Consider the following 16,441-nt stretch of genomic DNA (forward strand, 5'->3'; position numbering starts at 1 on the left):
GGATAGTCTTTCCATATGGCAAAAGCTGCAGGAGAAAAAACAGGATCACGCCCTGGGCTGTGCTCATGTTCCACAGAGCCTCCCCCAGCCGACGTCCCTGCGAGCCACCAGGGCCAGGAGGCACCAGGAGAATTGTTTATTAAAATGGGAATCACAGGGGCTTGATCACCCAAACCTCCAAACCTGCTTGGGAACACAAGCCCCAAACACCCAAGCTCAGGAAACATGGTATTTTCCTCTGATAAAGAGTCTCCCTACTAAGTTTTGCTGAAATTTGCAGAGTATCAGCTGCCTGAGGGATTACTGAAGGGTGAAACACAGCCTGGACTGGCAAAGCTTGATGCAATTCCTCTACCCCTCCATCAATGTGCAGTGATTCTAAAAAAAATATATCTATATATAGGGATAATTTATGGTTGCTTAATATTTCATGCAAGCTCAAAATATCTATACGCAAGAAGAAAATGCTTTTCTATATTTAATGTATTTTTGTAATTTCATTACACTGGGCAATTCTCATGCCCCTTTACCATCAAAAATTCATTTAAATTATTAAGGCCCTGTGGAAATTTTAAACACTTCCTGACATTTCTCCAAAACAACAGTTACTGTAATGGTAAAGTTTGATTACAAAAAGTAATACAGTCTCCCTCTAACTAAATAAAGCTTAGAGAAAATGGGATTTAAATACAAAGGGTGTGTAAACACACACTCCTTTTCCCACCACAACAAAACAGACTGGTTTAGACTGAAAAGAGTTTTTCCTCTGGCACCTTGCTTCAGGAAAAATATCAAGGGATCATCATTGTGATATAAACCACATGCTAAACCCTAGTGATGAAATACTGTAAAAACACAATGTCGTCAAAGGAAGAATGTCAGTGGGTTATTTCCAGAGAAATTTGCTGAAGATGTTGGAAAGGATGAATTACTTTGTGAATTTTTCTAGAGAACCAAGAGAAAAAAAAGGTGTTGCAGGCTACAAAGACATGAAGAATTAAGCTCACTAACAGTAAAAGCAGAATAAAGTCACTAGGTTAGGCAGGTGATGTGTGGGATGACATAAAGCCATAACAAGGTTCTATTAGCAGAAAATATTATATGATTTGATTTTTTTTCACTCTTTCCAGGAAAAAAAAAAAAGTAAAACAGAGATTCTTGGTATCACATTTTCTCAAATGAAAGGTTCCCTCTTAGAAGTACTCCAGCTGTCCTGAGTAGTGCTGTGTTTGACAGCCTGATCCTTAGGAAAAAACAATGCAGATATTATTTAAAGCTAGAATTTTTGCCTTTACCCAACATCGTTTCTAATCACCATAATACTTGTCTAAAAAGACGTTTGAGAACCTGCAATTTTTTTTAATCGGAATGGATTAATCATTATTATAGTGATATACCTAAATTAAAAAAAAAAAAAAAAAACAAGGGGGGGGGGGGAGGAGGAAAAAAAAAAAGAAATCACACAGAGTTCCAAATCAGACATTCAAAAAAATATTTTCCTTGTGTGCTCCAGCTGGAGCTGAGAAGGCTCCACAGTGCTGCCCTCAGTCCCATGGTTGCTGGTACTGGGTGTTATTTTGGCACCCTGCCTGCCAGGAAGGCCAGTCTGGTCTGACTCCTCGTGGAGGGGAACACTGTGCAGAAGAGTGAAAAACGTCAGAGCAGAGCTCAAAGGCAGAGAAAGATACATCTAATCTTTGCCCGTGCACACAACACCCTCTTTGTTGACCAACAAAAAACACATTAAAACCTCCAGGACTGGGCACAGAGTGCTGATGTGAATAGCGGCTGCTCAGATGAGTAACACTTTTATTGCACGTTCAGAACTGAACACTTTGGGCCAGAATAAGCCAGAGCAGCCTCTCTGGAAGTTAATGGAACCATAATGAATTAAACCAATTGAGAATTCAGAGTATTATTCTGGGATAGAGCTTGCTGGTGAAATGCACAAAACAAAGAAAAAGGCTAATTGCATGCTGGGCATGAACGCAGTCACTTCAAATTGTGTTTCCTGAGAAGGCAGCTGAGTAATACCATTACCTGAGAAACACCTAGAATCCTTCTTGACCATTCCCTCTCCCACAAAACCTGCACACAGCAGCTTTGTTCTTTTTTATTATATGAATTTTATTATATGAATCTTTTAAATTACATGAAAGAGCCTAAGGTCCATTGCTGCTTTTCCCCCCTGAAGGAGGAGGAAAAAAGCAGTACCACGACTAAAACATCAATTTTTAAACTGCTAACACACCAAACCTATGCTGGGATATGAAATTCTATTTGATAAAATAAATCTTTCCCAGCCTTGGAAAGGCTGAAGGGAGCTGTGTGACCAGTTTTGGGAGGATATCCCTAAAATCTGTGATGAGCTCCCAGGCCATGCAGCTTGCCGGCCCCTGGACTGCTGCTAGCCTGCATGCTCACACATCAGAGCCTCTTGTTTTGGTGGTTTAAAAAAGGAAAATGCTCTGTGCCTTCACCATTCACCCTCAGGAACCCTCGCTACAAAAATACCTGTTATTTCCTCTAACACTGTTTTCACTAATAACAACTATTCCAGCTGATAACAAGAACTGTGTTGATCTAGTTATCCAAGGATATCTAAGGAAAATAAAGCCACCTCCTGTCTGCCAGACAGGGATTTTAAAGTTTCTCAGGCCCATGAGCAACAAGGGGATGACTTGTTCTGAGAAGCATGAATTAAAAATGTCAGTGTTGTCCTGAATGGGGACAGCAGCTTGGGCCAGTGGGAGAAGCTCAGCTCTTGAAACACCAGGCTGCTGCAAGGAAGGATTTGGGGGGCCTGTTGTCCCTTCCAGTTTCCCACCCCAGACAAAGGACATGGATACACAGCAGGGTTAATTCACTGCTGCCAGGATAAGGGTCAGCACTGACTGAGCCACTGGCTGCTATTAATAAATGTCACATCTCTCCTGCAGTAATTCCAGCAAGCCACAGTGAGGAGAATGAAGTGGGAAATAGCTTAATCTCACCAAAATGCAGTGCCACTTCTTCCTGTCTGATGTCCCATTTTTCAAAAAATAAAGGAAAAAAAAATTAAATCAAAATGCATCTTGTTCTGTCCTTTACTGCTACTACTCATTGCTGCAGAAGGATGGAGCAGCACAAAGTGAAACAGACATTGTTCCCACCTTAGAGCTGCAAAATCTCTAATCTGTACCATGAATTTAACAGCTTTTCTCCCACCAGAAGACAGGAACTGAGGATTATATCCTCTTGCCCCACTAAGGCTCATCTCCAGTGCCCATTCCTGTCCCTCCAGCTAAACACAAGGAACTCACCAGTGATTTATTTTAAGGCAATTTTCCATCATTCATGCAGTAAAAATTCTCCTCAGTAGGCTGCAGACACATCTTTAATGGGGCTGGGGCTTTAGGAAGCTATTTAATGTCTTTTAGCCATAAAATATAAGTATCTCCTGAAAGTGCTGGCTTATCTGGATGCTCCGTGCAGCTCTCCAGTGTCTTTGACACTTCAGTGGCACAGTTGGCCTCTCCCTGTACATAAAATACCTCCAGTGCACATAAAACTGCCTACAATGGGATGGCTGCTTGTCTTCCATCCTTAGTTTATCCAAAATAAACCATCTCCTCTCCTTGGCTCTCCAAAACTCAAAGGTGCAGCATGGGGGTTGATCTCTTCTGCCCGCTGACAAGAGACAGGACAAGAGGAAATGGCCTCAGGTTGCACCAGGGGAGGATTAGTTTGGGTACTAGGAATAATTTATTCACACAAAGGGTCTTCAAGTGCTGGATGGGCTGCCTGGGACCGTGGTGGAATCATCCTTGAAAGTGTTCAATAAATGTGAGGATGTGGTGTTTAGGGATGCGGCAGTGCTGGCTTCACCATCTGACTCCATGATCTTTGATGTTTCACCCAATCTTAGTGAACCAATGAATCTGCAATTCCATGTTTCTGAGAGGTGGACAAGACCCTCCTTCTCTCAGGGTGCAGTGAGAATGATGCCTATTTCCAGTGATTTTCTGCCTATTTATCAAAATTCAGCTGTGCTGTGACGCTAACTGGGAGGTTCTCAGCTATTGAAACGGCTTTTTGATGGTCATATGCCTAGAAAGAGAGTAGATTTTTTCATTTGGCAGCTCCTGAACCAAGTGTTGCAACCAAGTAAAGAATAAAGCATCAGGAAGCAGCTCAGTAGCCTAGAAAGTGACATAATTCACTCACAAACCAAAGGCTAATCACAGTTTTGAGCTTGCTGATGATGCTTTCTGGAAATTACTGGCATCAATCCTATGATTCAAATATTGTAAGGATTGCTTGAAAGCACTCATAGCCCTCAAAAATCCTCTGCTGGGAATCTTGTAATTCCTGCCCTGCTTCATGGGGAAGGCTCCCAAGGTGTAAGGACTCATGGCAGAAATCTGATTTTACCCTTGGTGTGACGTGGTCAGTGTCATCAGCCTGCAATAACTGAGGACAGCTGCTCAGTCTGATGGCTACCTGTGCAACATCTTTCAGTCTCTCTCTCAAAAGAAAAAAAAAAAAAATAGTTTAGGCAGAGGGAAGTGGGGAATTGAAGATCACATTTCCATCATTCACAGCCTGCCTCCGTTTCTGATCACAAGGAAAAGACAGATGCATTCATGTCACAAGTGCCAAAAATCTTTATGAAGTCCTTGGTGGGCAGAAGCACTTTTTACATTTCCCTAAAAGCTATAAGACTCAATCATTTCTGGGAAGTTTAAACTACAATTTCCAGAAAGAAAATAGTTCTCTGTTCTCCACTTTGATGAAAAGCTAAGTGCACAATAGGAGCTTATCCCTCCTGGGCATGCAGAGAGGAGGTGTATTTAAATTTCTTCTGCATCTTGATGGCATTTTGTGGTTGGTTAGCGATTTGTTAATGTCCTCAGAAGTCACAGAAACTTGGCAGAACACGTTCCTAAATTTCACTGGTTAACGAAATAGTTTTAGACATGGGAGAGACAGAAAAAACAGCAAGGTGAAGTAAAAATAGAGCAGCTCACATCAAAAATGAATGACACTATAGTGAAATGATTGAAAATCCATTTAACCTAAAAGTCCATCTGCATTTCACATCAATCCCCAAATTTTCTTTTCCTTTACCAGTCAAGCTAGGTGATGATATTGGAATTGACCTGTTTGCTCAACAGAACTGAAATCAAACCAGGTGCAATTTACAAGCACCTTCCACTGGAGCATCAACATGTTTTGAACCTGCTGCACAAAGGCTCGTTCTGCAGGCAGCAGCCACACAAACAGGCAGCAGTGTTCTGTGGGGAGGTTTGCTCAGCACACCTGGAGACATGGCTGGGAATTCTGACTCAGATTTGTTGTTGTCAAGTGAGGGAATCAGGAAACTCTGTCTTCAGGCAGGCTGAAAACAGTGCTGGGTAGAGCCAGGGCTGAGCAAGGGACAGATTTGGTGAAGGACAGGCAATGAGCCCAGTGCTCTTAGGGCTAATTGAGCCCAGGAGCAGTGCTGGAGTAAGGAAGAGAGGTGATGATTCACCTCTGGACATAGATGGAAGCTGATGGCAGTCAGTGTCTCACAGCAAATGGAGAGGAGCTGATTCTGATCTAAGGAAAGGCTCTGTTCAGCACGAGGACTAAACACAAAATGAATTGCTTCTTACGTGCTATGAGGAAATTAAATAAAAGCAGCCAGGTGAGAACCATGGGTGCTGTGAGGGTGGGCAGGCCCTGGCACAGGGTGCCCAGAGCAGCTGGGGCTGCCCCTGCATCCCTGGCACTGCCCAAGGCCAGGCTGGACACTGGGACACTGCGAGGTGTCCCTGCCATGGCACTGAGTGATCCTCAAGGTGCCTCACAACACAAACCAGTCTGTGTGATCTACACACAAACCCTGTCTCATGGATTCTGTGGGACTTTTACAGACTAGCCACGAGAATTACTTATATACCAAATATCCTTGTCATTTTGCACATCCTATATATCTTTTCCTTCTCGCAGCAAGGGGGTGTTCCTGCAAATCCCAACCAAAAAACACAGTGAGTCTTCCACACGTGGAAAACAGGAGTAACTGGTAACCAAGCACAAAGGGTCTTACCTAACAAGGGATATTCAGGGGTTCACAACATGCAACTGCTTTGGAAAAATCAGCATTTCCAGGAGATTTCCCCAAGGTTGCTTACTGCACCCCGTGCACATGGTAGGGGCTCTGTCAGGTGACACCCTGCGTGCTGTTTCCAACACAAACACACACATTTTGGCACCTGCTTCATCCTCATTCCCCTCACTCACACACTGATCAATGATGCAAGAAGCCACTGCCTCACTTCCCTGAGATGTGTCCCAAATCCTATCACATATTCCTTCCCTCTCCCCTGGGCCACAGGGCAGCTCCATGGAGTTTTTGCTTTCTTTTCCTCACCTCTAGAACAAAACAAAAGAAAAAACAAACCCACCGAAAACAACAAAAGAAAATTTCACCTCCATCAAAATTCTCTAAGTCTTGCTAGAATTGAAAGATTGCACCCAAAGTGTTTTGATGCTTCCTGAAGGAGCAACAAGCTGTACTAGTGAGCCATTTAGTTAATGATACTGTTCCCAAAGTAGACCAAATTTCATGCCTAACTAGAGAAGTTAATATTTGTTGAGGTGTAATGAAGTAAACAATCAAGTAGGGAGTATACAAGAGCTTTATTTTATATTTAGACTTTCTCTTTTTTTTTTTTTTTAATTACTTTGAAGCTTAGAGCAGACGAAGTGCATTCACACCACATGAAGACGGTGGGACAAAATTCAAATAACCCATGGAGAGTGCCAGAATGCCAACATCAGCCCCTGAAAGAACCCCTGGGGATTACAGACAGGTTAACCAGGAAAGGTCTTAAGGAAATTGCTGGCAATCAGATACTCCTGACCTGACCCTCCTCTCCCAGGAACTCAGGTAATGAATATCCTTGTGAGAATCCAACACCTGGCTGTAGATTAAAGAGATGTTTTTCTCCTGGCTGAGACAACAGCTCACAGTATGGCTAATCCCAAATAAACCCTGCTTTTCCTGTATGGAATTGGAGACAGTTGCGGGATCAGCAGAGGGAAATCTGGGGGCTGTGTAAGCTGGGACAACATTGCAGCCAGGTGAGCACACCTGCAAGACCCAGTCTCAGCTGAGACAAAACCCTGCTCCAAGGTCTTCTCCTACAAGCTGAATTTATTTCTCCGCCTGAAAACAACCAGGTTCATTACAGAGAAAAAAATTAAGACTTTTGGTCTTGCCTGAACTGGTTACATCCAATTTCTTTCCGAGCTACTGATGGATTAACCCATTAAATAATTAAAATTACTTTGGTACTCTTGAAAGCTGAGATTTTTAACTATCGGCACAGTTACCAAAGAGCTGCCTATTCACTTTTTTTGTTGAGGAAGTTTCATATCCTTATTAAATAAAAAAACCTCTAAAAACTCTGCTCTCAAACTGAACAAAGGAATGCCCTGGAAGTCATTTGACATGGGCATAGTAAACTGGTTTTCTGCCATGCACATCAACACTGAACATTAATTTATTTTGATTGTGGCTTTCAAATGATTGAGGGAGTTACTACTTAAGAGAGGCTAAGAAAAACTATCATGGAATCAATGCCAAGTTTTAGTCTTTATTATATTCTCAGTATATTTAAAAATACTGGTACATTCAAATGTATGGTAATGGACCTTTTTTGTTTCATTTTAATTATGGTGAATTTGGACATAATTGATATCTACACAAAAAGGTTTAAATTTTACCCTACAGTATATGAAAACAAGATAAATTAAGATGGTCACTCATTTTAATTTACATTTAGATATCCAGATTTCCAGAACACTATGTTCTGAACTGCTCACAGAGCACCCAAATTTCTGTTTGCATCAAGAGCGATATTGTGCCTTTTTACACATGACAGAATTGGTAATGAGTTATAAATGAGTTATTACTGACATTTTTATAAGCTGGAAGGGAAGAAGAGGTTTGCAGCTTGACTGCAGGGATACCCTCTCTGGAAAAGTGAATTACTGGGTTTAAATTTGGGAAGAATTTAAAAGAGGGCCCAATGATTTCAGTGTGATTGGTCCCAGGTGATCACAATCACACCTATTAACTCACAGGAACAGGAGCAAAGCTAGGTAAAGACTAATGAAATGGAGATGAAAACTGCGGGAAGATGAATCCATCTGTGAGCTTCTTTTTATTTAAATCTACATTTTTAAAACAAAAATTAAATATTTAGTTTCTAAGATAGGGGCATCATAGTCAGGATACACATAGTGGGTTTTGCACCTTTTTTCCTAAATATAAATGTAAAGCTGTGAACCTCATGGATTTTACTCTCTCTGTAAGGTTATCAAGTGTCATGTTTTGTGTGTCCTAACAGAGTAAAACTCATCAGATATTAAAAAGAAAAAAACAATAAATAAACAAGTTATTTGTATGTCTGAGGAAATGCACACTCTCTGTGTTTCATGTATACTGGGTTCTCTCTGCACCTAATTAAAAAAAAAAACAAAACTCAAGAGTTTAAAATACTTTTGCTTTGGCTTTATTTTGTTTATTACTTTTAATTTATATAGTGAGGTAAAAAAAAAAACCAAAACAAAAAAACCGACCTAATAAGATGCTGCTGACAGCTCCAGATGTGAAAACATCTCCCCTCTATCAGTTCCCACATGGGAAAGTTCTCTTCTAGAGTGTGTAATTTGGTGTTTCACCTGCCTGGACAGAGGGTGTGTAACTGAGAGCTCCTTTATGAGGTCACCTGGCCTGCTGTACATAAACCAGTGAGTTCAGGTGAAGCTTCAAAACCGAGCAGAATGCAGGAAAATGCACAACAAAATCTGGAATAATAACTACTCATGGCATTTGCCTATTGTTCCTGGATTATTTTGAAGCCATTTTTCCCCTCTGAAGCCATTTTTTCCCTTCCAAGTTTCACAGATTTCTAATATTCTGCATTGAATCTGTGCACGTGATGTATGCAGCATCATGGGTATTGAGGAAAAAGGTCCTTGAGAAGAGCCTTTCATCCTAAAGATGAAAAGGAACTTCTCAGCCTTTCAATACAATGACTGACCAAAAAAAAACCCCAAAAAAACCAAAAACCTACTTTCCAGAAAGTGTGGCAACATGCTAAGTGATTTATGTGGAATTTGTATCTCAGTTTAGTGCCGTCATTTATGGTTTCCACTGAGTAAAGCAAATTTTTCTAGTGCAATTTTATCACCTCACTCTCAGTGTCTTTTAGATTGATGTATGTGCCACCTTAAAAATAAAAGCTTAAGGTAAGAGGGTGACTTTAGGAGAGTACCTTTTACGTGAGATGGACATAAATAACAAAAATATCCAGTAAAATAAGCGGGACAGTAGAGAAGAGGAGGAGGCAATAAGTTTAAAAAAAGGTTTACAGGAGTATTACATTCATGATTTTTAGATGAAGCAATGAGATTTCCTTCTTCTTACTCAAAGGTTTTAAAGCACTAAAATAAAACTTCTTTTCTATTCCTGTTTTAGATAGTGTGATGATTTTGACATTTCCTTAGGTGTAAAATCTGTTTCCCATCAAGTTTCCTCTGGGCTTAAAGACACAATAAAGAGCCAAACAGGGAAACCAACTCTCAAATCCAGCCAAGACCCACCAGACTTACAAGGTGCAGCCTGGCTGAGAAAACTTCCACTTAAAAACAGGGATGCATGCTTTAACCTGGAAAAGCAATAATTCAAGGGAACAACCACAGGGCTTGGAGCAATCTTGAGCAACCCAGGCTGTTAATCAGCACAGGCTGTTTGCTGGGATGAGACACTGTAATGCAGCTGGGAAGTCATTAAGGTAATTATGGCAGTGAGTGTTGCACAGGTGGCCAGAGCAAATGCCCCCACAGTCCAAATGAAAAATAAACTGGTGTGTGCACCCAGCACTGGGGAGCTGCCCACTGCCTGACTCCCCACCCAGAGCACACAGGAAATGTGGAGTTTCAGAAGGCAGCCTGCAAAATACCCAACTCTGCATCAGAGGAGCTGTTGGAGAACTTGGAACAGCCACAGGTGACAGCAAACTCTGCTGGAATGTGCTGCTCCCTGGTGTGCCAGCACCTGCAGCATCCAGGCTTTGCTGGCCGGCACTGATAGGCAGCCCTAGCTGAAAATAAGGGTTTTTATCCCAGTGTTCAGGATCACCACCCTTTCAGGAACCTTTCTTCCTCAAGAATCAATACTTCTCCTTGTTAAAAGAATCCTTCTCCAAGAGCCAACAGTGCTAAACCAAATGTCAGCTCTTCTGAAGTACAGACATGTTCTCAAAAACGGAATGCAAATGTACTGAGTCTTCTGCATGTCAATTATCTGGTTTTCAGTATATCATGAAATATACCTGAATATTTTTGATGCTGTTTCTTCCTGTCTGAATTACAACTGGCAAGAGGGCAGGGTCAGATGGGAAACTGGGAAGGAATTGTTCCCTTTGAGGGTGGGCAGGGGCTGGGATGGAATTCCCAGAGCAGCTGTGGCTGCCCCTGGACCCCTGGAAACGTCCAAGGCCAGGCTGGACAAGGCTTGGAGCAGCCTGGGACAGTGGGAGGACAAAGTTCAAAATGAAATTGTGTGACAGAGGTTTCCTGGGCAGGCTTGCATTTCACTGTGCACCGAATTCAGTCAGTGCACAGTGCTGTGGTCCATAACAGAAGTATTGAAGAATAATTTGGAGCAATAAAAATAATCCCTGCCAGGTCCTTTAATTACACCAGATCCCAAAAGGACCATTACCCTGGGTGCTAAACAAATGCAGGGACTGTGGATTAAAGCAGAAACAGAAGCTGGAATGGGGATTGCCCCTGGCAGGAGTTTCCTGCTCACCTGATAAGCAATGGGATGGGAGGAGGATGAGGCAGAGCAGGGCACAGCTCCAGCTCCACTGATGTTGCAGTTTCACAACTGGGGAGGTAAATTCTCTACCAACAGGTGTCAAAAGAGGCTTGGGAAATGATTCCATTATTCATGGAAGGAGATAAGGCACTGCTTCATTAACGGATTTAATTTTGACTTATTTACCTAAGAACTTTATGTCACTTTTTCTCCTTTGCGTGACCATATTAATCCCTTCCCCCCCAAAAAATGAAATTATTCCACCTCTGTTCAAAGTACACATTGCTGAACTGTTGAAATTAACCTGTTTTTTTAGTTGAGGACAGAAAAAAAACCAACACTGGATTCACGGGTGTGCATCAAGCTTGTAATCAACAGCTTGGTCTGAAAACGATTCTAAAATAAGGCTCTTACAATTTAACTTAAACATATTAAAGGCAGTTAATTTGACGATTTATGCAGAAATTAAATAGCACTTGAAAACATTTTACAACTCACCAAGGAAATAAAAGTTCTTTCATGTGTAACATTTAGTAGTACGTGGATAATACAACAACAAACATTTTTAAATTTTACATTAATCAATGTTGTTGCACCTAACTGTGCGGTGTGTGATCATTAGCTGCTCTAATTTTTTTGATCAATCACCAAACTTTCAACAGCCTTAATGAAGCACAAATCTGCCTCTGTCAATTACAGAATTTCATTGAAAAATGACTCATTTTGGGGAAACCACATTCATTTGCATCACTTTTAATGCTGAAGCAGGAACAGAAAGAAGGTGTGTAGAGAATATGCAGAGATATAAGCAATTTTGATAATTTTCATAGAAAAATGTCATGGTAATATGTTGTAAATCCCTCTTAGTGCAACACTCATACCAGGATTTTTAAAGGGGCATGGAACATTTTGATACTTGTCCTGCAAATGCATTTTGACCATGACACCTGGTGTAACACAGAGGGAAACCAGTTTGGCCACCACAAGCATTTCAGAGGCACAAAACCATCAGGCTGTGGGGGGAAAAATCAGTATCAGGTTTCAGGGAGAAGAAAAGAAAAGGTATCTACAGCTTTAAGGGAAAGGGAAATGAGATTATTCCTCAGGATGAACCATTTTCAATTACAGCCTGACAAAAGGAGAAATAATTCAAACCCGAGGTAAATTAAGATGGCTAAGTACTAAAACTCCTTAAAAACAGACTTTTAAAGAGAAGCCTTCACAGATGGAACTTTAACTGCACAGCATAGCCGGGTGCTGTTACAACAGGCTTTTTTTATTATTATTAACTTTGATCAAAGCTTATTAACCAGCAGCACCAAGCCATCAGTGGATTGGACTACACAGGAGAGCTAATTAAATTTAAAGTGCCACAAAGTCCTGAGGGCATAACACACAATCCCCAAGGCAGGAGCTTGAATGGAGGGGGTGAGAACATTTGCATGGTGAGGCACTGGGAGATGGCAAGGTGCTTGCTCTTATTTACTGTGGGCTCTGCAGAGATTTTAGCACAACCAATTCTGAACCTGTCCTCATCATCAAACATGCGGAAAAGTGTGGGCCCTGAATGTCTGGGGAAATGTGGAATATTTCCACACAACTTGGCAAGAAACACAGATCATAAAATTTTATTTGATCCAACAGGGCAGTTCATGACATCCCTCCTTACCCTAAGGGGAGGTAACTTCTACCAATTATAATGTGAAATATAACTAAGGAATTCAGGGACAAGAGAAAATAAAACAGGATGCAATCCGACTGTAAATTGGTGCACAGCAGCCTTGTTCTGTCCAGAGGCAGACACATATAATAGCATTTATAAATGAAAATAACAACAATAAATCATTAAACAATGTCTTCCTACATCCCACCTGCTATGTTATCCTTCCTATCTACAGTAGATTGCAATAATTAAATCTTTCCCTGCAGTTTTGTCGTATACCTGGGAGGAGGAATAATATTCTCTTTTCTGGTCACTTTCCAGGCACTGTGAAGAGTAAACTGTTACCCTCCATCTCCCTTTCAAGCTCCCCAGAAGGCAGCAGGGAGAGGGAACATTTATCCCATGCTGGCTCATGTTTTAAAAGCCTCCTGACAAGTGGACCACTAAACATTTTTCAGTTAGTAAAAGGAGCTGATTTGCAGGACAAAGCCATCATTTCCAACCATGATACCAAATTATGATTTATCAGACTGATATTGCCATTTCAGGATCCCAAGGAGGAAGGGCTCAGTAAACAAAACCAGTACAATTCAGTGCAGAGGGGAAGAAAGAGGAACCTGTTGTCCTTAACCAGAGTAAGTGTTTCTGTATCCTAAAATGACAGAAACATCTTGCATCAGAGTGTGGTGGCATCATGCTGAGTCACCCCCCCCATTCCTGTGGGCTAAGAGAAACACAGGCTGGTGATTTCTGGGGTTTGTGGTTTGGTTTTTCCCCCTTAAGGAACGATTGTGTCCAGTTGGCACCAGCACAGGAAGGGAACCACAGCCTTACCCCACTCCACACCTTCTGAGGTATTTCCAGCTCTGCTCCAGATGGGGGGAGCTTTGCTGAAGCACCACTACAGAAAACACCTGGGTTTGGTAACTCCGAGAATCTCACCAGCCCTGGAGCAAAACCTCAACAAGCCAAAGCAAAACCAACCCTGTCCTGCTCCCAAGAAACATTCCTGACACTCCATCCATGAGGAACGGCAGCAGGATTTCCTTCATCTCCTCCTTCCTCTCTCAAGCAGGAGCTCACAGGCATTTCAAGGACCTGACATATCATCTGTAGCTGCTGTTTCAGAAATTATTAAACTGCAGTGAGAGCTGGAGCTCTGTGCCTTTCTCAACCTCGCATTCACAGCCCTAAACAAGATTTCAAATAAATTCCCCCCGTGCTTATGGCATGGCAGGCAAAGCTCCTTTGTAGAATCACACACAGTATTATTTATAAATATATTATTATTTGTATACATTGTACTATTTCTAAGGGGTGTGATTCTCATCAGTTGTTTTTCTGAGTGCTTTAAAATACTTACTAATTCAATTGTAATTTCTCCCTCTACAATATAAAGCATTAACTACATTAGTGTGCAAGCAAGACAAAAACTCCCACGTTTCAGCTGATCTTTGCTTTAAGCTATGAAGCAGAAATTGTGAAAAAGCAAACCATAAATCAAACAAACAAATGGCACTGGAAATGCCAAAAAAAAAAGAAAAAATTTTAGGTAAACTTTTAGGCTGCAGATTCTGCCCCTTTACAAAGATTGCAATGAATCATTCTTACTCATTTTCTTAACATTTCTCTTCATTGGATCTTGTTACAATATTTCCAATCAGATCAACACCAGACTGATAAATAAGTCATTCAGTTTTCTTTTAATAATCAGCAGGTTTTTCCTCCATATCCACTGAAATACCCTGGCATTTGAGTGCCCCAAAAATTCAGCGAGAAGAACAATTATTGGTGAGTAAGAAAAACCTTAAGACAGAGTTTTAAACTCTGCAGTTCAACAAATCCTGATTTTGATTTTTCTGATTTTGCAAATGATGATGATTTTGAAAATTATTTTCTCTGGATTTCATAGCTTCTGTGTAACATTCCTGTGAGCTGCTAGAACAGAATTATCTCGTGATGGAACCACCACAAGTTTTCCCCTCCCAACACAAACCAAATCACTTGCTGAGCACTTCTGCTTTTTCAATTAATAGTGAATTATTTAGACATGCACCTATACAAATGCACTTTTACTGTGCATCTATGTGTGCATACACACACCTGCCTTCACCTTCCTTTAAAGAAGTTTTTTAATTATGATCTTCTCTCTTGATTGTGGGTTTCACCAATATCTACTGAAACTACCTCAATGATCTTCTAATTCTCATTGACTCCTGCAATGACATTTCAAGTCCAAAAGGGAAAGAAATACAGTGATGAACTAGAATATAGGAAAACTAAGATAAACAGAAAAAAAACCCCAAATATTATCTGTCTTATCTTTTATGTCTTACAGTCCTTGATGCTTCATGTGGCTTTGAGCTTCATTATCCACTCATCCCACTCATCCCTGAATTACTATTTTCTCCACAAGGATATGGTCTGCCTCTTTTTGAGTGTGAAAATTCTAGGACAGACTTCAGATACTCAGCACCCAGCTGTGCTTTCCCATTGTTGACTGGGAGAGAAAGCTGTGGACACAGGAGGAGCAGCAACTGACCTCAGGGATATTCACTGTGAGGGCTCAGCAGTGCCTTGAAAAACTCAACTGTGCTACCCAGAGCATTAACTTTATGGTCTTTTCATGTTATCTGCAAATTTTGCATCTGAACTCTTCCAGTCAGGACCAAAACCCTGAGGACTGCATCCCTCAAAGACAAAAGAAAGTACATTTTTTGTTTGCACCTAAAATAAAAACACAGCTGGTGTATTTTCCAGTCCAGTCCCTCCCGGTTGCCTGAGCAGGGCAGTGGGTGTTGTTTTCATTATTAAATGCATATCTCTGTCTCAAAACTCTCACTGAGCTAGTTAGGCCCCACTGACCTTAGAAGAAGACTCCACACCTTCCACTTTTCCTTGCCTTTTCACAAAACAAATTTCTCATCGTGTTACCTGAACTGAACAATTACCACCTGACAGCAAAGACTTCTGGAGAGCACAGTGCAGCATTAAATTATTTCTTTCTGTGATCACAATTTCCTCCACTTGTCTGAAGCTCTGCCTACTTTATATAAAACCAGAAATTCCTCTGCAAACAGGCCCACATGAGTGACCAAGCTGTTCTGCCACTGGCACCAGGGTCCCAAACACTTCCAGTTCTCAATATGCACAGAAAATTGCTGTTTTACAGGAAAACATTGCTGTCTGGATTACCTTCACCTGTGGTGGAAATAAAAAGCTCCAGTGAGAGAACCCATAGCAACCTTTGCAGACCTGAAGGGAACTGTATGTATCTATTTTTATACACATATGTATATATATCTATACATACATATAAACCAGATTACAACTATCAGTGCAGTTTGAAACTTTGATAGCATTTGTCCCGGGTATTCCCACTAGTTTATCACAAACATGCCAAAATTCTTATTCACAGTTAAATATTTTGTACTGTATAATGGGCCATCACTGCATCCCACACACTTTACAAGGCTCTAGGCCTGGAAAAATTCATCAGATTAAGTTTCATGAGCATCTTCACAAGGCCAAAAATTCTCTGACAAATTAAAGTGGATTCTGCTATAAATACACTTTCATTCCATTTATGCACACAGCTCTTTTTATAGCTGTTAAAACTCCCCTCTTTCCCCATTTTAAACACTATTGAAACTGTCAGGAGCTACCTTTTTACACTTTATCAATCATGGCACACACATCATGATTCCTAGAATTTAAAATGGAATTGTTGATGGTTCAGACACTGTTAGACTGTCATTAGTTCTGCAAAGTGTGTAATTTGTCACTTTGCAAGAAATGACAGTGCCTTCACTCGTGCAACCTGCTTTTAAACCTCCCCTCTCTAATTTGAAAATGCCAGTATTGTACTCTGCTCCAGGAGAGGTATTTTTAAGGTTTGCTGGCTGGCTTGTCACAGA

General features: G+C 41.0%; 1 protein-coding gene across 5 annotated transcripts in view; it reads right to left on the bottom strand.

Moving 5' to 3' along the window:
- XRCC4 (X-ray repair cross complementing 4) overlaps positions 1-16,441 on the bottom strand; it is a 145,303-nt gene that overhangs the window by 66,568 nt on the left and 62,294 nt on the right. The window lies entirely within an intron of this gene.

Source organism: Agelaius tricolor, unplaced genomic scaffold (genome assembly GCF_023055355.1).
Source record: "Agelaius tricolor isolate 1412-34295 unplaced genomic scaffold, bAgeTri1.0.p SCAF_44, whole genome shotgun sequence".
In the NCBI taxonomy this organism is placed as follows: Eukaryota; Metazoa; Chordata; class Aves; order Passeriformes; family Icteridae; genus Agelaius; species Agelaius tricolor.